General features: G+C 42.1%; 1 long non-coding RNA gene and 1 other non-coding gene across 2 annotated transcripts in view; both read left to right on the top strand.

Moving 5' to 3' along the window:
- LOC113612164 (uncharacterized) overlaps window positions 1-22,224 on the top strand; it is a 69,388-nt gene that overhangs the window by 22,258 nt on the left and 24,906 nt on the right. The window contains exon 3 of the long non-coding RNA XR_003429743.1: window positions 14,307-14,379. This is a non-coding gene — a long non-coding RNA (uncharacterized LOC113612164). The remainder of the gene's footprint in view (window positions 1-14,306; window positions 14,380-22,224) is intronic.
- On the top strand, window positions 20,401-20,505 carry LOC113612224 (U6 spliceosomal RNA). Its single transcript, XR_003429783.1, has one exon. It is a non-coding gene; the product is annotated as a U6 spliceosomal RNA (small nuclear RNA).

Genomic DNA, 22,224 nt, shown 5'->3' with positions numbered 1-22,224 from the left:
CTCCCTTCAATTCCATTTCCTGACCTTTAATAATACCTTAGGTGAATCCCAAGGGGTGCCGGGAATAGCCTCTCACACGGGTGCTGTCCCTGCAAGGCTGTGTAGCAAGCCCCTCGGATTCTCCCAAGGCTGATGGAGGCCCTTGTTGATTCCCTCACCCTTGCAAGGACTCTGCCTGTGAGGAGTGGACTGCAGGGTGGGGGTGGGGGGTGGGGGGAATGACTGGCATTGATGATGATAGGGCTGGTTCTACAGACGCTTAGTAAGTTGGTGGGGGAATGTCTAACTCCCATTTTTGTCCACTGTCTCTAGAAGGAAGGGTATTGAATGCCTGCTGTTTGGAACAATTCTGGGACAACAGGAAAAGTCCTGTTCAGTGTCCTGTTGTCTGATGATGGCAGCCCAGCCACTCCTGGCCTGGCACAAATAACCATGTTCCAGGTCCCGGTGAATCTGCATTGGTGTGAGGGAGGCTGGGGCAGCAGCTCACTGAAGTCAGGCTTGGGCCACCTTGCGTCTCCAAGGGTCGCAGCATCTTCTCATGGATACTGGCCATTGTGAAGCCGTGCTTACACTGTGACTATCATTTGCTTACCTGCCAAAATTATTTTTTCTCTTGGAGGAATCTGGGTCTCAGAATTATATCTTAATAGGCCCCCAAACTTGTCCAGGGTCAAATGGAGGTTCTGGCACTAGTCCTTTACATGTGAGAAGGCAGAAGAAGGCTAACCTCCGTTCAAGTAGTTATTTGGAATATGGTGGTATTTGAAAGATTTCCTGTCCTAAACTGTCTCTCCCAGTTAGGTGCCCCAGTGTCTAAAATTCTGCCATGAGAAATTCATTCGTTTGAGTAAGCATTGTCCTCTCCTCTATGACTCTCTTAAAATAAAAATACCCTGGAGGGGTGGGTAGGAGTCCCCTGTGAGGTCACTAACCACCTGTGGGTACGGCTTCTGAATTGAACAGGGAAGCGATGACCATCTCTGAAACTATTTAATAGCTTGCATTTATTTTAACAGTTTAATTCACCAAAGAAGTTATCAATCATGAATGCAACATTTTTAATGCTTAAAATCTAGTACTTTAAAAAGATAATAAAGGCAGCAAAGTTAGTTGTGGCTTCTGCTTTTCAACCTGGAATCACTGCCAGAAATATTGAGGAGTTCCCAACTTGGATCAGTACTAATTACCCAGACTCAGGCTCCAAGGGAGAGTCAGGAGATGTGAGCAGGGGAGGTGGAAAAAGAACAAAGGAAGCTTTGCTTTTTTTCTGAAATTGTGGATTTTTCCACTAATAAATGATAAGGGTGCCCATCATTTATACCTGACTGCTCCATGGTGGATGACACCTGGCTGCCCACATAATAAATAATGGATACAGTTATTCATCATCCCCATAAACTATCCTGGTACCATGCTTTTTTTTTTTTTTTTTTTTTTTTAATCTTGTAGCTTCGATGTAGACTGTCTTTTCTCTGGTCTCCTCCTCTCTCAATGCTACCCTTTCTTCAAACTCTGCTAAAATTCTACCTCTAGACTTCTCTAGCCACAGAGCTATCCTCCTTCTCCTAAATTCAAAACACTATCTACACAAATCTCTTGGCATGTGTGTGTTTATTACACCATGACTTCCCAAAGCATTGCTTTGCTACTTAAGTTTCAACTCATGTTAAAAAAAAAAAAAAAAAAAAAAGGAATTCCCTGGTGGTCCAGTGGTTAGGACTTTGCACTTTCACTGCCGAGGGCGCGGGTTCTATCCCTGGTTGGGGAACTAAGATCCTGCAAGCTGCACAGTGTAGCCAAAAAAAAAAACTTTCAACTCATGTGATTTAGCCCATGTAGATATATATCTTGTCTGTTTACCTACATGGGAATTCAGCAGCTTTGGAATCCCCAGGGTGTACCTGACAGTGCTGGGCATGCCATAGTTGCTCAAGTCTCTATTAAATGAGTCAATTAAAGGCAATGGATAGACCTCTGCATATGTGACCTACAAAAGGTGACATATGCATTTTGAGGTTTCTATTCTTTGGCTGCCCCCATAGGAGATATCTTACTTAACAAACTGAAAACATTTGGCAGCTCAAACATGACACCTTGGTCTCTTCAGAGTAAAGGAAGTAATACAATTGAACATTTCCAAAAATCTCAGCTTAAATGAGGTGCTAATGCCATATGCCATCATGGCTATATTTTTGCTGTCATTATTTTAAATAGATGATGATGGTGGTTGACAGGGGAAGGTGTCAGTGTCGTCCCTCAGCTGGACTGGAAGGAAGGAACCCTCAAGTTATCCATGAATCATGGTCTATGATTGGGCCCATCAGGAAAGGCTTCAACCAGGAAAATGAATATCAACTAGAAATATACCATAGCTAGAAAACGGATCATTGGAATTGAACTGTGGTTCAGAATTAGGTTGAACCATATAAAATTGATGATCTTTAGTCATTTTTAAACTACAAAACAATTTCATCCTAATAGTAACACCCAGAAGGTTGACTGCCTAGTTCTCATTTCCTTCCTGGATGTGTCAACACGATGGTTCTAATTCCACTTGGTTTGAAATTTTATTTTCACACGGCAAACCGTAACAATTTTAGTAATAATGGAATGTCAATTACGAAGTACCTTCAATTTTACCTTACAAGGTGTCTATCTTTTTAGAAAGTCTGTACTCTTACAAGTGTATGTTTATTTAGAAATCCTGTCTCAGTAAACCCTGCTCTTCAAAACATTTTTGAAACCATACTTTCTCATTAATGAAATACAAGGCCGTTTTAAATAGAAAAAGCCATTTTTAATAAGCTTCTCAATTCTGCCTTCTCCCAGGATTTAATTTTTTTAATGGAGGAGTTTGCTTTATTCTGTTTTATCTAGTTGATTTTTGTGATATATTATGCTTCTCAAGAGGAATATGGGCCTTCATTCCACCCACTCCCTCTCCCTAGTCACACATACCATTATGACTCTATTTGCCTTTTGTTTCCACTCTCGAACTGAAAATGAAGATAACATTAACTCACCTTTTCTTTGCTGAGTGAGATAACGATCCAACAGCACCAAAGGAGTGTAATGTTGGAGCTCACTTTCTGAGAAATTACATCATGGAAGGATTTGTTAGCCCCAGAGCAGATGTTCCTGGCTCTGGTGATTTGTCATCAGGCTCAGAATGAGGAGTTTTGAGTTCTAATCCAAGTTATGACAGTGACTCCTGGAATACTTTTAGGACAATTTATTGAACTTTCAATTCGGCCATTTATTCCCATAATACTTACATGGAAACTCTTGTTTACCTACTTTTGTTTCTAGCAGGCTTGGCCTATTTATCAGATTCCTCACAATTTTTGTTGTTTTCCTTTCCAGTGTCTCAAATTCTTCAAGTTATTAATAAACCTGTTTTTGTTTGTCTTTTGCTATAACGAATAAGTTAATTTGAGGGCCTGTGACTACTGTGTGCTTAGTGTCATCTAAGGGGTGCTAACTCCTCTATGCAGTCACTCAGAGGGTGGCCTCATCCAGGGAATAGGGTGACTCTGGTCTAGTGCCTGATCCAGCGGAAGGACTGATTTGACCTCTGGGTTAGCAGAGTGAGAAGAGTCCAGAATGTTACCTTCAGTCAGTGAATGAAGTCTGCTGCATCACTGGGTACATAATATGTTTGTGTGTCTCCCGTTGGGCCCAAAGTGCTGGGCATGGTAGTCATTACAGACCCTGGTCCTTACTCTCAAGACATTCACTTGAGTAGTTGAGGCAAAGCAACATATATGAGAAATTTAGAGAAAAATTAATTGCTAAATGACATAGCCCTGTCTATATGTTCAAAAGCCACATTGTAATTATTCTTTTATTTCTTAATCTACGAAACTTTCCTTATATGATCATGATGTGGTAAAATAGAATAATGAGTGAAGGCACTGAGAATCTAATTTTTAGGACTGGTTTCATCAGGAACCAGCTATAAGTTCTTAGGAGAAAATCTTCGTGACATTAGACACTGAGTTCTTAAATGCAGCATCAAAGGCACAGTTCATAAAAGAAAAAAATCACAAATTGAACTTCGTCAAAATCAAAAGCTTCTGCTCTACAAAAGACACTTAACCAAATGAAAACACAAGCCACAGACTGGGAGAAATATTTGTAAAGCACATATCTGATAAAGGCCTTGTATACAGAATATAGAAAGAACTCTTATGACTCATTAAGAAAACAACCCACTTTTTAAAAATGGGCAAAAAAATTGAACAGATATTTTCCCACCATCTCGTTTCTTTACTAAACAAGATATACATATGGCAAGTAAGCACACGAAAAGGTGCTCAACATCCTTAGCCATTAGAAAAGTGGAAATTAAAACCATAATGAGATAATACTACACACCTATTAGAATGGCTAAAGTTAAAAATATCTGACAATACCAAGTGTTGACAAAGATGCAGAGCAACTGGAACTCTCACACATTGTTGGTGGAAATGCAGAATGATGATACAGCCAATTTGGAAAACAGTTTGGCAGTTTTTTATAAAGATAAACATACTCTTACTATTTGACCCAATTATCCCCCTCCTAGGCATTTACTTAAGAGAAATGGAAAGTTATGTTCACATAAAAACCTGGATACAAATGTTTAAGTGACTTTGTTCATAATCACCCCAAATTGGAAACAATCAAATATCCTTCAGTGGGTGAACAGATAAACAAGCTCTGGGGTTACCTACTCAGTGAAATACTTACTACTCAGTAATAAAAGGGAACTATTGTTACATGCAACCACAAAGGTGAATCTCAAATGTACTATGCTAAGTGATAGAAATCAGATGTAAAAGGCTACATATTGTATGATTTCATTTATATAAAGGTTAAAGTTAAAAAGGAAGGAAGGAAGGAAAGGAAGGAAGGGAGGGAGGGAGGGAGGGAGGAAGGGAGGAAGGAAGGGAGGAAGGAAGGGAGGAAAGACTATGGGATTGAAAAGAGATCAATGAGTATCAGGGGCCAGGCATGAGGAGAGGGCTTGACTACAAATGAGCATCAGAATTGGGTAATGGATCTAGTCTGTAACTTGACTGTGGTAGTTCTTATGTAACTATATGTTCATCAAAACTCATAGAACTATAACATCAAAATGTGTGAATATTATCATATATAAATTACTTCTCAGTTTTAAAAAAGGGAAAAATGCAATCTCTCTGCCTCAGTTACACATTTGTCAAATGGAATGATGCAGCTTCTTCTGCTGATAATGATGATGATACATCAAACACAGGGTTTTGGAAATCTTTTGTAAATGAGAACATGTCTGAGTGCTTTGAAATGCATGAAGTGCTATACAGTTGCCAAATATTATTACTAGATTTTTCTGTTTTGCTTTTGTATTCAGCTACCCTGCTAAACTCTTTTGTTATTTATGAAAGTTTGTACATTGATTCTTTCAGCTTTTTGCAATAAACTATCAATATAAATAATGACAATCTCTTCCTTTGCAGTCTTATATCTTATTTCATAGCTTCTTTTCTTATTTTCTTATATTGTGGTAGTAGACATTCTTGTTTTATTCCTAAACTAAATAAGGATGTATATAAAATTTCAGAATTAAATATGATTTTGGATGGATTTAGTAGCTATCCTTTCTCAAATGAAGGAAGTTTCTTATTTTTTTTTTAAGTAGCAGGCTTAATGTCACATTTATTTATTTATTTATGGCTGCGTTGGGTCTTTGTTCCTGCACGCGGGCTTTTTCTAGAGCAGGGGCTACTCTTCGTTGCAGTGTGTGAGCTTCTCATTGCGTTGGCTTCTCTTGTTGTGGAGCACGGGCTCTAGACGCACAGGCTTCAGTAGTTGTAGCACATGGGCTCAGTAGTTGTGGCTCGCAGGCTCTAGAGCGCAGGCTCAGTAGTTGTGGCGCACAGGCTTCGTTGCTCCACGGTATGTGGGATCTTCCCGGACCAGGGCTCAAACCTGTGTCCCCTGCATTGGCAGGTGGATTCTTAACCACTGCACCACCAGGGAAGTCCTAAAGGAAGTTTCTTTTTATTCCTATTTCCCAAGAGTTATTTCTTTTTTGTTAATAATGAATAGCAGATTTTTTTTTTTTGGCTGAATGGTTTTTTCTGAATCTATTGAAATCATTATATCATTTTATCTTTTAACCAAAAATATTTATTTTCAATCAAACTTCAGAGCTGACCTTTTATATTCTTGTGTTCCTTCTCTAATCAATCTGTAATCTCCTAAGGGGCACAGACTTTGTCTTTTTGTCACTGTATCTCCATCACTTATCCCAGGTCTGATTTAAACAAAATATTTATCCCTAAAACTTAACTCTTATCTGAAGGCTCGAAAGATCTCTTCTCCCCTAATTTTTTTTTTGCAGTACGCCGGCCTCTCACTGCTGTGGCCTCTCCCGCTGCGGAGCACAGGCTCCGGATGCGCAGGCTCAGTGGCCATGGCCCACGGGCCCAGTCGCTCTGCGTCATGTGGGATCCTGCCGGACCGGGGCACGAACCCGCGTCCCCTGATCGGCAGGCGGACTCTCAACCACTGCGCCACCAGGGAAGCCCTCCCCTAATATTTTTAAATCCTTAGTTTCAAGATTAGTTTTAGCCTGTTTAGTCATCTGTATCTCTATCAAAGTTTTGGCTTCATTCTTTTTGCTCCAAACCTATTCTTAGAGATAGATTTTTTAATAGTCAATGTGAGTACAAATACTCTCCCCTAAGACCTGCTGCTGTTTTATATTTTAATATCTCTCTTTCCTTATCAAGAGTAGGTTGTAGGTTGCGCCTAGGAGCTTCAAAGTCTGTTCTTCAGTCATCAGGATGTGAGCAGAAGAAAGATACTGGTAATGCCTGGAGATTTGTAGCAGGAAGTTTCCATTTGTAACATGAGTGGCAGCTGGTTGTAGGGCACGTAGCCAACCTCAGCCTTGCTTTTGTTGGTCTCTTGAGAATCCTGCTCTTAGGGAAGACTGGGGAGATGGTATCAAGTAATAGGTAAGAGCATGGACTTTGGACAGAAGTAGCCCTAAGTTTGAGTCTTGGCTCTGACAATTAGTAATTGGGTGACCATGGATAAGTCACTTAACCTCTCTATTTTCGTTTTCCTCATCTTTAAAGTAGGTGTAGAAGTAGGTGGTTTTGAGTGCCTGACACACAACAGACTCTCAAAAATGTTGCCTATTATTTCAAAGCAGTTGCCAAGGCATAATCTGATGTGATAAAATAGGTTTCCCTGTGAGAGGGCACTTAGAGGTTTTTTTAAAATTTTGTTTTGTTTTAGATTTTTATCATGAAAGGAAAAAATGTAATTTTTTTAAATGCAGTTATAAAGATGCAGAACAAAGAGAGTCCGGACTCATGTTTCACAATTTACATAGCTTATTTATTGTTTTATGTTCTGTAATACTTCAGACAGTTATATAATCTCACCCCCTCCCACCCTTTTAGGATGCCAGGATATGACACCAGGACAATAGGGAAGAAAAGTTTTTGGTGGGGACACATGATGTGTTGCAGGAAGAAGGCATATGCTTTTCTGACATTAATGTCCCGTCACTTACATTGGGTAAAGCAATCCCAAATACGGACTGATACCGGGAAACAGATTTTTCCATTATCGTTCTAGCCCTAAAGTCTATGAGACCTTTTTATAATGTTATGAGCCCTTCTCAGCCTGGCCTGTTGTCAGCCACTGGATTTTAAACCTCGGTTAATTCCCAGTTGTAGTGGCTTCCAAATCTCTCCAGTTCTTGAAGTCATAGCCTGAACTTCCCCACTTCTCTAGGAATAAATTTTCTTCGACATTGGTTCTCCTATATCATTCTTCTTATCAAAGGCTACAGTTAAACAACTACCCGGTAGAATAGGAATCGTTCACCAGACTCCCCTGCCTCCATCCCTTTGACTCCGACCCACCTCCCTGAACTCCAGTCACCTCACCTCCCCATGGCTTGCCCTCTCTTCCAGCCAGGAAGGACCATCCATGTGCCATTTTCACTTGTGTAGCTTTAACTTACTATCTCCTTGCCTCCATGAGGGTGATTTCTCTATGTTGCTGTTCTCCCTTCCTCCTTTTCTGGAGTCATGAGATATAGAAAATTTTTAGTCTTTTGGCATCTTTGAAAGAGATCTGTTATTAGGTTTATTTGTGTTTGTTTAGAAGAAGTACTTTGATACACTGGAGTTGGAATAAGATTATAAGAGAAAGCTCAAATGAAAGGAGAAAGATAGTTGCTAAACTGCATTTAAAGAGGCAGAGTCCTGTTAACTGAATTTCTGTCTAGCTCCATGTGAGTTTGAAGTTTTTGCTGAGATAGTTGGTAAAGTTTGGAAAAGTTCAGACCTGACTGCTCTGGGGTTTCATTCAAAGCTTCCTACAGGCATAGTAATGGACCACTAGATGCTGCAGGGGTTTCCCCCTCACTGAGACACTCTTGGGGGGTTGGGGCAAGAAGACAAAAACAAGACAAACAAGCAAGCAAATTCTGGCCCAGGTAAAACTGGGATCCGGATGCCATTTCCCCTGAGAGCTCTCTGCTTACCCTTTCTGTGCTGCTTTCTGCTCCAAAGTGCATCTTCCTCTCCTATCTTCTGCAATTCCTGATTTCAGAAAGATGACTTATTAGACATTTACACCTTTGTGAGAATCAACGTTATCTTCCCTTAACTCTTCCACTGTATTTTTGCAGTTTAAGACCTATCTCTCCAACCACGAAAGGACAGTCCTTGTCCTTATGAAGGAAATTTTAGACATCAGTAAGAATTTGGGGAAAATTCAGAAAGAAAGGGAAAAGGGATGTTTCCTGGTACTCTTGAGGTTTAAATATCCGGGGAAAGTAGCCACTTTATCGCCACCTTCTCTTTTTGGTTTTGTCACTTACCCTTTCGAGTCAGGCCCCAGCAAGGGTCCTCCTGCCCCGTGTCACTCATGCCAATAGAAGGAGACCAAGTTCTGTTCAGAAGCAAAGGAAAGTTTTGTTCTTTGAGCAAAGATGGAGAGGCGCGAGCAGGTGTTCTAGAGTCCACGCCCTCCCCACAGGCTGTGGGCGGGGCTGCTTTATAGGGGTCTCGTCAGCAGAGAGGGGGCGGAGTTCTTGCAGTGGGCACAGGCGAGCTGCTCACGGCCCTGCAGCCTTAAGCGCGGGGCACAGCGGTCTCTGCACACGGCCCACCGCCGCCGCCATCTTGAATTGAGTCCCCGGCGCAGCGCTTCTCCACACGCCTGGCCACGGAGCTGAGGTGTCAGCACAGCCTTTTTTTGGCCGTGCTAGGAACTCCGGTCTGAAGCGCCAGGGGCAAGGCTTCGGCAACGCAGCACCCTACAGGCAAGTGAAACCAGACAAGGCACAAAAGAGGTTAGACCTTCTCTTACCACCTAGATTCCATCTTATTCCCCACTCCGCACCCTTCCACCCCTCACGCCCTCACCCCGCTCCGGGCACCCCAGTGGGCTTTGCCAGTGACAGGTTAATATGCCCCACGCGCGGGCCTGAAGGAGTCTGTGTACCACTTGAGTTCCTGAAAACACATCCACTACCCCTGCCGGTACACTAGATGATTGGACCACAGATGAAACTAATGAAGCCAAATGAAACTAATTCAAAAGCAAGGCTAGGGCACACAGATTCTTTCTGAGGGGATTTGGCAAGGAGACGTGAAGCGACTGAGACATTTCGCCGTGGGAACAGTGGAAAGACCATGTAGGTCAGGGTTGAAGCTGGAGGTTGGGGCATGAAAGCCACAGAGAAAGCTGAAGGTATGGGGAAGCAGAAACCCTGAGCCACGAGAAGAGGCTGCAGTCCATCGATCCTTATCATCCGCTTGTTCTCTATTTGTCATTTGTTTACTTGCTAAAATTTATTTGTAACCCCCAAATCAGTACTTGCGGTGCTTTTGCAGTCGTTTGCAGACATGAGCAAAATGGTGAAAAATTTGGGTCATCCAGCGCCGCATTCCCAGCTGAGGTCGAACAAGGAGGTACTCTGCCTTCTTGTTTCAGCTCTCGTGCTATAAACAAGTGTCCTTTCCACGGTTTCTTTAGTACCACGTTTTTCACATTTTTATACTTTTTGTTGGTGACTTCACTGTTTAAAATGACCCCCAAGTGTAGTGTAGTCCTAAAGAGCTGTCTAGCGTTTCTAAGCTCAAGAAGGCTGTGACGCTCCTTCCAGAGAAAATACATGTATTAGATAAGCTTCCTTCAGGTTGTAGAGCTGTTGGTTGTGAGTTCAGTGTTAATGAATCAACAGTAAGGTGCCTTAAAACAGAAATACACATAAAGCCAGGTTATGGATTGATCGGTTGGCAAGTGTTGTGACCAGAGGCTTGCAGGAACCTAATCCTGTATTTCCCCTAGGAGTAATGGTTCTCTATTTGCTAATTCGATGTTTGTGTCAATTTTAGAGAACGTAACTGCTGTGAGCAATGACAGTCGAGTATGTTGAGGGGTAAAGAATGAAGCAAACACAGAGGAAAGCAGGTGAGGGATTGTGCTGCTCCAGAGAGACAGAGAAGCTACCTGCTCCCTGGTGGCTCCCAGTTTCAAGCTCAGTTCCATTGAGGACTGGCTGAAATTTATTCAGTGGCATCTCAGTATCTTTACAACTTTTATATAAGCTTGGTTGAGTTTCCTCTCCTTGCAACCAACAAAGTTTTGGCTGAAACTCATACTCCATACATTACCTATCCTGAGGAGGCAACTGTGGAAAGATGTAGTGGTCTCGCCCTTTGAGGGCTGGTCCACGGCCGCTATGAAGTCCATGCTGCTGAGGTTGCGCTGGTGTGTTCCTGACACAGGTGCTGCATCACAAAAACACACCCCACCTCAGGGAGGTCTGTGTTCTAACTAAATGTTCAACGCCACTCGAAAAGAGAGTTTAAGAACTTGAACTTTTAAAGAAACCAAACTTTGGTGTCAGTGTGAATTATCAATGACAGATACTTTGCAGCAACTTGCTTTGGTTTCTAATTTGAAGGATGGCAGTTTTAGGATGGTCAATTTTATTTTATTTTTTTTTTTTGCTGGGAGACAGACACATTTTTGAAAACAAGTTCCAGTCTGAACACCCCTTGAGGAAGGGACTGTTTATTTGACAAAGCAGTGTGTGTCCCCACATGGGAAATTAGAGAGAGAGAGAAGCACCAGACCATGCAGAAAAAGAAAGTTTTAAGATTCTCTAGGTGAAGGAACAGGCTCTCCCCTGCATACTTGGTTTGATGACTGTGGAAAGTACACATTCAGTGGTGTCTGAGCGCCAAGCAGGCCCCATCGTTCTTTCCTAGCCCTCTGTGGTCTGTGATGACTCCACCCCACTAACCAGAATCTCTCACTCCCCAAATGCATGGTCTCCATTCCGATCAACTGTTTATTCCACTAACAGACCAAACTTTTATTCTGCCGTGCAATCTCTCATGTTTGTCTTATCTGCTTCTGAGCTCTCAGAATCTTCCCTTCAAAGCCAATCCAGTTACTCCTCCCCAAGAAACTATCATTGGTCCTGTGAACTTCCTTTTCTTTGCATTGCTTCTCCATCCCTGCTCTCTGAACCCATCTGGTACTTGAAGACAACCTTCTTTTATAGCCTACAGCGTTTCCTAATGAGGCTGACTCTAACAATAATGAAAGTTTCAGTCAACTCAAGAATCCTATCAGTACAAAGGGGTAATAATAATTCAAGGCCACCTATGATCCATAATTTTCCAAAAGCATGGTTGATCTGAAGTCAACCTCACTTCTTGGGGACCCTGAGCACATTAGCACTTGCTAATATCCGTGGTTGTCCCAGCACATGGAATAAGTTAGTTTAGCTCATATGGGTAAATTTTTCATTCCCAAAGACTTATTTTGTTAGTGCCAACCTGAAAATAATGCTATACTGTCTTTGGGAAAGACTTTTCCCAAGTAATGTTAAGTCTCTTATTGCCAGCTCATTCAGTCTCATAAAAGCTTTCTGAGGTAGGGATCTCCCGTCTTTTTTAAGGCAAAGAAACTGAGGCCTCACAGGAATAGTTTATACAGAGAGAGAGTTGGGGCTAAAAGCAGACCTTCTAGGTCTAGGTCTAGGTGTAGCAAGAGAAACCAGGGAAGCCTCACTCCCACAATAGGGCCACCATGAACAGTTGGGCAGATTGCATACTGCATAACTTCAGAGTTTATGAGGAGTTGACCTCTTTGGCCAGATGTGGTGGCCCTGCTTAGTCTAGAACCTAGCCTGAGGTGAAGTGAAAGCTGGTGCTGGGTACTAAGGAAGAGACTGAGGGTGCTTCATCTTAGTCCTCTTCTTGGACAGCCAATCCAGATGGCTTGCACTCTCTTTTATTCTTATTGGGGTCATTGGAAGGGGAGAGTTTGTCAGGCCTATCTTCTCAGTCTCCTCTTAATAGCGTTCTCATTTCTACAGAAGGCACCAAGCCAAAATTTCTTAAAGGGTCAGATTTGCAGATACATTTGATTACTATGAAGCCAGAGACAAAGAGACCACATCCTTAAAACATCTGGGGCCAAGATCTATGCATTATGGACTTAACTCCTGACACATTTGGCACAAGTTGAAAAATGAAGGAAAAAAGTGCCCACTGTCTCTAGAGGCCTTAGGAACATACAAGGCAAAACGTTTTAGTTGTAGACAAGAAAATGCTGGAGAGTCAGCAAGGGATGAGCTGGTCAGGAAATATCCACTTCCTGTGGATACTCCCAAGTCCTCCCACTCTGGCCAACCGCATTGCAGATGATATAGCCAACAAAACACTGTACCAAAACGGCACTATTGGCTCAGTTGGCTTCAGTCAGCTGCGCCATTGACCGTACTTGCCCATGCAGGACCTTCCAGGTTTCTTCCTGAGGCAGGGGATGGTCAAACAAACCAACAAGAAAGATTTGTATCAGAAATGTGGCATTCTGGAAGCAAGGGTAGGCATTTATCAGCTGCAGCTGAAGATAAATTTCCAGACTCTTTCAGGTACAAGCAAGGAATTCAGGTTGACTTTACTTTGTAGAATGGCTTAAAAGAAATGGTTTTAATTTAATTATGGGAGTTTTTCAATACCATGGTATAAGAATTCTGTGATTTACCTGCGCTCAGATGAAAGCCTACTCTTGAAGTTTGCTGCATTAGATGGGAATTAGTATGCTAAGTCCATTAACCACTGTTTTCAAAGGAAATCAGACTTGTCTCTTAAATTAAAAAAAAAGAACAAATTGCAGCGAGTCGTGCTGAGATGCCTTGTCTTTAGCGAAAAGGGAAGTATGTTTTCTCTGACCAGCCCACACAAAATCAGATATTTAATATGATTACTGAGAAGATGGAAAAGGTTTTCAGGAAAGACTCCTGTTGCTCAGCTCCTAGCAGCCTGTAAAGGAGTAAGTAGGAAGTCGAAGGGACCAGCCAGCCTGTTAAAATGAGGCCTAGAAATGGGATCTTTGATTCTGCACAGCAGTCCTGTGAAAGCAGAAGGTACAAATGGTGGGTTAGGCTGGCAAGAGAGTCCAAACCAACCAACTAAGCAACCAACTTACTTTTAAGCACATACTATTTACATGAGGGTACACAAATGCAGGGTCACTGTCCTCAGGAAGTAGTTGTATTTTGGACATTTGGCTAACCAGGAAAACAGGAAACACTACAGGCATTTACAACAGGGAATTGGTTACAGGTGATGGAGGAGCCGAGACACCGGCAGAGGATAGTGCTAGCAGGAAGCCTCTACCAGCCCCCAGGCTGGAGGGAGTAAGGCAGCCTTTGCAGAGGTCCATGGGCAAGGGTTATGAGGCACAAGTGGAACCAAGGTGGGTCTGTCTTGGGGCTGGAGCTGTGGAGGAGACGCAGCTGTTGCCAGAGAATGAGTCTGAGGCAGAGAATGAGGGAGAGAAACACCCTAACTTACCCTTGTTCCCCCTGCCAATACCTCACCAGTGCCTACCATTGACTGAACCCAGGCAGGAGCCAACTAACATACGGGCCTGGGAAAGATAACCTGCAGGGGTCAGTCCCCCTGAGAAGCATAGAAGGGCAGGGGAAGGGCAAGGAATGGACTGGGGGGCAAACAAGCCTCCGCCTGGAGCATGCTTGGATCATTTTGTACCTTCAACCACAATGACTTCACCTCGTCCTGGGCCAGACCATGACAAATCAGTTGCAAACACAAGTGCTGGCTGGAATGGGCTCTGGGGTCAACCACTACCTCATCCTCTCACCAGCTACTTAACCCCATTTGGGGCTATCCCAAGACCCTTTTCAGGAGGCTCCTTAATTCTTAAGCAACTATAAGTAACTATAACACACACAGCCTGACATACATACTGTCTCTTCACAGAGGCCTTGGAACTGACTGTCCTCACTCCTGTTCCCTGTGGAGAATCCCAGGATCTAACCAGCCCCATGGTCAAGTGAGTAGAATTTTGTCTGGCTTTCATTTCATCTGTGGTCAGTTCTGACAAGATCAGCTTGATAAAGACTCTAAGCCCCAATGTGCCTAAATTGATGCTTTCAATTTAGTGCCTCAGTGCCTAGGTAACAGCAGCCCTCCAATCTGGGTGTTTCTCTGAGTTGATATCACAGGCCTATCTTGCTAAAATCAGCCTTATCAGTATTATCAGTTCAGAGGTTTTGGTGTTCCTAACCAGCTGTATGACCTCAGACAAGTTACTTAGCCTGTTTAAATCTCTGTTTCCTCATCCGTACAATAAGAGCAAACACAGGCCTGTTGTGTGGCTTAAATGAGCGAACAGCTAGTAAAAGCATTTATCTCTGTGCCTGATACACAAGCAGTGCTCAATAAATACTATATCCTGTATTGGTCAGGATTCTTCTAGTTTAAGTGATAGAAGCCCAATCTGGATCTAGGAGTTTATCCGCGGTCCTCACTCTGGGTTTTCTCTATATTCCTCTGATTGATTTCACCCTCAGGCAGACTGTCCCCCGTGAGATGGCAGGGTGGATGCTGAGACATCCTCCTTCCTGAGCAACCACAGGAAAAAGGGATTCCAAGAGTCTCCTGAAGTCCCTGGAATGGGGTTTCATTGGCCTGTTTGGATCACATGTCCAGCAGTGAGTTAGTCACTGGGGCCAAAGGGTGGATAGACAGCTCCAGTCGGCCAAGCCTAGGTCATGTGCCCATGTAGGCTGAGAGTAAGAGAAGTCAGTTCTCCAAAAGGAAACGGCAGAGCTGTTTCAGGAGGAATGGATGTTAAGAAGGCAAAAACAAACTATTTCCACTACAGCAGCTATTGTTCTATTATTATTACAATTTACTATTTATTATTTACTACTAGCACTTCCACTATCCCTACTACTACTACACTGTACAGCTACTAAAAAAACTTGGAGGAATATTCAGTGAACAACTTGGTTAACAGCCAGGGAAAAGGGAAAATCATAGAAAGCTATTATGGGAGAAAAAGTGTCCTGAATAGAAGGAAACAAAATGAAAGAGCTTTTATCAGTAGATGAAAGGTGAAGTTAAAGCAAAGCCTGAAATGGTGAGTTCTAGGGGATCGTGTAAGCATCTTTCAAAAACAAAAGTGATCTACAAAAACAGAAATATAGATCAATGGAACAGGATAGAAAGCCCAGAGATAAACCCACGCACATATGGTCACCTCTTTTTCTTTTTTTTTTTGCGGTACGTGGGCCTCTCACTGTTGTGGCCTCTCCCGTTGCGGAGCACAGGCTCCGGACGCGCAGGCTCAGCGGCCATGCCTCACGGGCCCAGCCGCTCCGCGGCATGTGGGATCTTCCTGGACCAGGGCACGAACCCGTGTCCCCTGCATCGGCAGGCGGACTCTCAACCACTGCGCCACCAGGGAAGCCCAGTCACCTTATTTTTGATAAAGGAGGCAAGAATATCCAATGGAGAGAAGACAGCCTCTTCAATAAGTGATGCTGGGAAAACTGGACAGCTACAGGTAAAAGAATGAAATGAGAACACTTCCTAACACCATACACAAAAATAAACTCAAAATGGATTAAAGACCTAAATGTAAGGCCAGACACTCTAAAACTCTTAGAGGAAAACGTAGGCAGAACACTATGACATAAATCACAGCAAGATCCTTTTTGACCCACCTCCTAGAGAAATGGAAATAAAAACAAAAATAAACAAATGGGACCTAATGAAACTTCAAAGCTTTTGCACAGCAAAGGAAACCATAAACAAGACGAAAAGACAACCCTCAGAATGGGAGAAAATATTTGCAAATGAAGCAACTGACAAAGGATTAATCTCCAAAATTTACAAGCAGCTCATGCAGCTCAATATCAAAAAAACAAACAACCCAATCAAAAAACTGGGCGGAAGACCTAAATAGACATTTCTCCAAAGAAGATACACAGATTGCCAACAAACACATGAAAGGATGCTCAACATCACTATCATTAGAGAAATGCAAACTACCATGAGGTATCACCTCACACTGGTCAGAATGGCCATCATCAAAAAACCTAGAAACAATAAATGCTGGAGAGGGTGTGGAGAAGAGGAACCCTCTTGCACTGTTGGTGGGAATGTAAATTGATACAGCCACTATGGAGAACAGTATGGAGGTTCCTTAAAAAACTAAAAATAGAACTACCATACGACCCAGCAATCCCACTACTGGGCATATACCCTGAGAAAACCATAATTCAAAAAGAGTCACGTACCACAATGTTCATTGCAGCTCTATTTACAATAGTCAGGACATGGAAGCAACCTAAGTGTCCATAGACAGATGAATGGATAAAGAAGATGTGGCACATATATACAGTGGAATATTACTCAGCCATAAAAAGAAATGAAATTGAGTTATTTGTAGTGAGGTGGATGGACCTATAGTCTGTCATACAGAGTGAAGTAAGTCAGAAAGAGAAAAACAAATACTGTATGCTAACACATTTATATGGAATCTAAAAAAAAAAGGTTCTGAAGAACCTAGGGGCAGGACAGGAATAAAGACACAGATGTAGAGAATGGACTTGAGGACACGGGGAGTGGGAAGGGGAAGCTGGGATGAAGTGAGAGAGTGGCATGGACATACACACACTACCAAATGTAAAATAGATAGCTAGTGGGAAGCAGCCACATGTCACAGGGAGATCAGCTCAGTGCTTTGTGACCACCTGGAGGGGTGGGATAGGGAGGGTGGGAGGGAGACGCAAGAGGGAGGAGATAATGGGGATATATGTATATGTATAGCTGATTCACTTTGTTATACAGCAGAAACTAACACACCACTGTAAAGCGATTATACTCCAATAAAGATGTTTAAAAAATAAATTAATTAAAAATTTTTTTTAAAAGTGATCTAAGTAGCAATGTGTAATACATTTTGTAGTTGCCAAACTGAAACTACCTCACTGTGGTTGTTTTAGTAATGCTTTAATGGCTGTACAAAGCATGTTGTATGCTCTCAGCACCATACGTCTGTAGTTGCAGAACTGACACAGGTATCTATGAAGCAGGCCAACAACATTCCCTGTACAGGAATGCCATGTCCACAACACCTTATTGCAGATACAGAGATACATTTTGCACATAGGAACCTTGTGACATGGGAACATTCTAATATTTCTTTCCTACTGTCTTAAGTGAAATAGGTATGAGATATGTATAAGGAATTTCTGACAGAAAGTTCAGGGGCTATAACTTAAAATGAAACATTGTTTGGCTATTTGGCAATGCTATAGTATCCTTGAACAACCGGTTTACTCCAGGATTAGTGATGTATACCAGTATATAAATATACAGAGAATGAGACCCAGAAAGTGGCAACCCTGCACTTGAACTTGAACCTATGTTTTATATACCAACGTATGCTCTGTCAACAGAATGATCTCTATTTAAAGTTGTGCTCCACAAAGCGTTGGAAAGACTTTGCACATTGCCCCTCTTTGTAAACTAAAACTATGTTCTCAGAAATTTATTTTCCTGTTGAACATTAATAAAATGTTAAAACTAATATGCTATAGGATTTGCTTAAAGCTAAGCCTGTCCATGCAGAACAGTTGAACAACTTCAGGAGAAGCTGGTTATTTGGGCCATTTGGATGTTTCACCTGAAGAGCAGCCAGACCAAGTAGGCCGAGGTCCATCTGAGTATAAGAAGTCAGCTGATTGGGCCAAGCAAATCCTTCAGTTCAGTGTAAGTAGAATATATGTTTTCTGTTTGTTTTGGTTTTTAAAGAGACTGTGCAATGGTTAGACCACATGGTTTTGTGTAATAATTTTTGAATGAGAAGAAAACCACATATCTAAGGTGAACACTTTAGATAGGCTTGTTGAGTATTTTCTTAACTATACAGTAATGTTCTGGGGAAGCTAGTCAAGTAGCATTTTGAAGTCTGATACACTCACCAAACAGAAAAGAATAATATGACTTTATAGTTCTAGACGTGATTATACTTTCCAAGCCACTGGTAGTAATTCTCTCAGCCACCCCACTGGCAGGTAGGGCTGACACCTAATTTAGTGCCCATCCCACTCCTTTCCATAATAACACAAACAGAATGGAAACATTCTTCACCCATGTTGAGAAAAGCCAGTCATTTGGTTTTCTAAGGCTTTTTTTTTTCCTTTCATATTTTGAAGGGTGGTGCAGACCAGATTAAAAAACATGGCTCAGGGAAGCAAGAAATCATTCCCCCAAGCGTTTATTAAGTGAATCACAAATTCATTCAGCCTGACTGCTTACCCAGAGAAATTAAGGGAAAATGGTAAAAGTTGTGAGCCTCTAAGTATCTTCAACTTTAGGATCTCCCTGGGAAGGGTCACAAATGTAATCCTTTTCAGCTGTCCCTGCCTTGCTTCCACTGTCAATGGAAATATCCAGGCAGGATGAACACACTTTCTGACTAGACTCTGGACTGACCTAGACAGCTTTTTGGAAATTTAGGATATACTTTTCCTAAAGCCTCTTAATTTCTCCCATCCCTCCCTGATTGAAAACATCATTTATCCCAATACAGCATGTGGAAAGGGAGGGGAGGGAGAAACAGACAGTTATCTGAATTCAGGATAAAAATTACTTTGTGAGTTTATTATTCTCATCCATAACAGATGACAATTTTCCTGTCATTTAGCTGATTCTAGAGCAGAATCACCAAGCGATATTAAGTACTATTTTTCTTACTATTTATCTTGAGGGCCCCAATGAGACATGTGCACCTACATTTAATAACCCGTGATCCATAACTTGCATATTCCCTGGAAATGCTTGGATATTTTGTCAAGTGCAGCTAGCCATTATTTCACTGGCCATATGTTAATTACCCTGCTTCACTTATATTGTGGTGGGTTCCAAAGACTTAGTCTTCCTCCAGTGTCTGAGAGCTGTCTGGAAATCTTAGTTCTAAAGAAATTTGTGAATTTGTAGTTTCTGAAGTAGCTCTATTCCTCATTTGTTGTGTGACAGCTACTTTCATGCCATGACTCTCCTATCAGCTCTAAAATAGGCTCAGCCCTCTCTGACTTGGAACTCTCTTTGAAACTCTAAGATGATGTGTCATTTCAAGGGTAAAAAAGCAAAAATGTTATAAATATGAGTGGATGCTAGAGTCCCAAAGAGTTTCAACAAGCTACAGCTTCCTAGCTGCTGACATCAGCAATGTGGTTCTTATTATACAGCTGGGTTTCAGACTGTGATCCTTTTCAAGTATCATCTCTACTCTATATAAAGAACGTGGATTTAACGCAGTTTCTGTTGAGTTAATGGATAAGATTTGAAATGAATCTTTCGGCCATTCCTACAAATTAGTGAAATGTCTCTGGTCCACTAACCCATTTCCAGGGACTAAGATAAAGTCTAAGAATCTGACTCTGTCATTCATTGGAACTGAACTTGTCTTTCAGTGGTTAATACACTCAGTTAGCTCCAAATCTCTTGGATAAATTAGAACTTTCTAAGGCAATAGCAAAAGGAAATCACAAGCATCACTAATGACAAAAAATCAGAGTACTCAGGTACAAACTAACCAATCTATGTAGCAACGACCTGCTCTTGGTCTGAACTTTTTAGTGAATGGATCACTACTTGGATGGGGAAGGATACAACCTGAATAGTTCATCTACTAATAAAGTCCCCTTAAAAATCACCTCTGTTCAGCAAATACTAATACAGCTGAGTCAAGCTCTTGCTTAAGTTCTTTATAGGCACCATCTCCGATAACCTTCACAATAGTCCTGATAGGTAGATACTCTTACTGGCCCATTTTACAGATGATGAGATGAAGGCACAGAGAAGTTAGGTAACTTGCCCACCATCACACAGAAAGTAAGTGTCAGAGCTGGACATGAAAAGAGTCCTGATTGACTTTAAATCCTCTTAGCCATTCTGTTACACTGCCTTGATGATTGGACAAACACCCTGTCTCAGTGGTTTAAAACTGAAAAAGAGGGACTTCCCTGGTGGCGCAGTGGTTAAGAATCTGCCTGCCGCTCGCTTCGGCAGCACATATACTAAAATTGGAACGATACAGAGAAGATTAGCATGGCCCCTGCACAAGGATGACATGCAGCTTCATGAAGCGTTCCATATTTAAAAAAAAAAAAAAAAATCTGCCTGCCAATGCATGGGACACGGGTTCAAGCCCTGGTCTGGGAAGATCCCTGTTGCAGAGCAACTAAGCCCGTGTGCCACAGCTACTGAGCCTGCACTCTAGAGCCCATGAGCCACAACTACTGAGCCTGCGTGCCACAACTACTGAAGCCCGCACACTGCAATGAAGAGTAGCCCCCGCTCACCGCAACTAGAGAAAGCCCGCACGCAGCAACGGAGACCCAATGCAGCCAAAAATAAAAATAAATAAATAATTTTTTTTAAAAAACTGAGAAAAAAGTAGCAGTTACTACTGAATATTTCACTCAGGGTGTCATCTGTGGCTACCCTTTTCCTCCTTCTGGCCTTCTAATTGCTAGTCTTCAAATGGTACTTAAATTTTTCATTTCCCAAATCTTCCTTTTGTATTTTACCTCTTTTTCTTTGATTTGAATAATGCATATTTCATATCAGCAATGAAATATCCAGGAGAGATCTCTGCATGGCAAAGTTGGGGGAACCTTTGCATTTTGGTTTGCTTGTGAACTTGACACACACTGCAAATCCTAATGGGGCCTCCTGCCATGTAGAAATCTCTGGTTTGCCAACTGCAAGATTTCTAGGCCCTCCACAAGCATATTTCTTATCTCTTCTTCATGTGAGCAAGTTAAGGCTTCAAAGCAGAATCCAGTTTTGTGATTTTTATGCCCTTAGGATGATGGTGAACAATTTTTGCTCTTTGAAAAATGTGTAAAATAAGCTAGTATTTCTAAAAAAGAGGTTTTTATATATATATATATATATATATATATGAATTGGCACTGATATGCTTAAGCATTGATTGTCCGGAAGGTTAAATCAGAAGTTAAAAGCAGCAGTTACTTCTGGTGGTGGTGGTGATGGAGAATGGGAGCTGAGCAGATGGGGGTTGAGGTGGGAAGGAGGACTCTGTCTCAGCACCTTTTCTTCGTTTCTGGTGTTTGAAATATGAGAACTTGCTGACTACTTAAAAATAATGTTGAAGAAAACAAATGCTCTTAACTTTTACCTCGAAGGTAATCAGATGCTGCAGTATCATCACAAGATCATCCAGTCAGGAGTTGGGTTAGTCTAGAGACAAATTTTCACAGGCAGTGAGTGGCAGTTAAAAGCCTAAAAAGAGATGGTTCCCCTTACTGTATATACAGCCTGTGTCACACCACTAAGGGTGTAGGAAGCTGAGGTAAGAAGAGGGCAAAATTTCCCAAATCGTGTTACATATTATCAAAGAACAAAACAAAAGGGGAGACTGCTGCAGGACTTCTCAGCGTTCAGTATGCCGTGTGCATTCAGACCTCCCAAGAGGGGATGGGCAGTGTTTCCTAAAGTTAGTTAACAATGGAATCCCGCTCTAACTTCTTCAAGGAGTGTCTCACAGAATTAGTGCTCCATGGAGCACATTTTGGAAAAGGCTGGATTGTCAAGGACCCTTCCAAATAAGAGATACTATCTAAGCTCTATATGGAACTTTGAGTTCTACAGAGAAGTATTAAGTGATCACCACCATATTCACCAATGCAACATGTCTTACACCAAGATCTGCCTTGAATAAAAAGTATATATAGGGGCTTCCCTGGTGGCGCAGTGGTTGGGAGTCCGCCTGCCGGTTCAGGGGACACGGGTTCGTGCCCCGGTCCGGGAAGATCCCACGTGCCACGGAGCGGCTGGGCCCGTGAGCCATGGC

This window comes from Aethalodelphis obliquidens, unplaced genomic scaffold (genome assembly GCF_003676395.1).
Source record: "Aethalodelphis obliquidens isolate GAN/ISIS:26980383/991018 unplaced genomic scaffold, ASM367639v1 scaffold73, whole genome shotgun sequence".
Lineage (NCBI taxonomy): Eukaryota > Metazoa > Chordata > Mammalia > Artiodactyla > Delphinidae > Aethalodelphis > Aethalodelphis obliquidens.
This window is presented reverse-complemented; position numbering and strand designations above follow the sequence as displayed.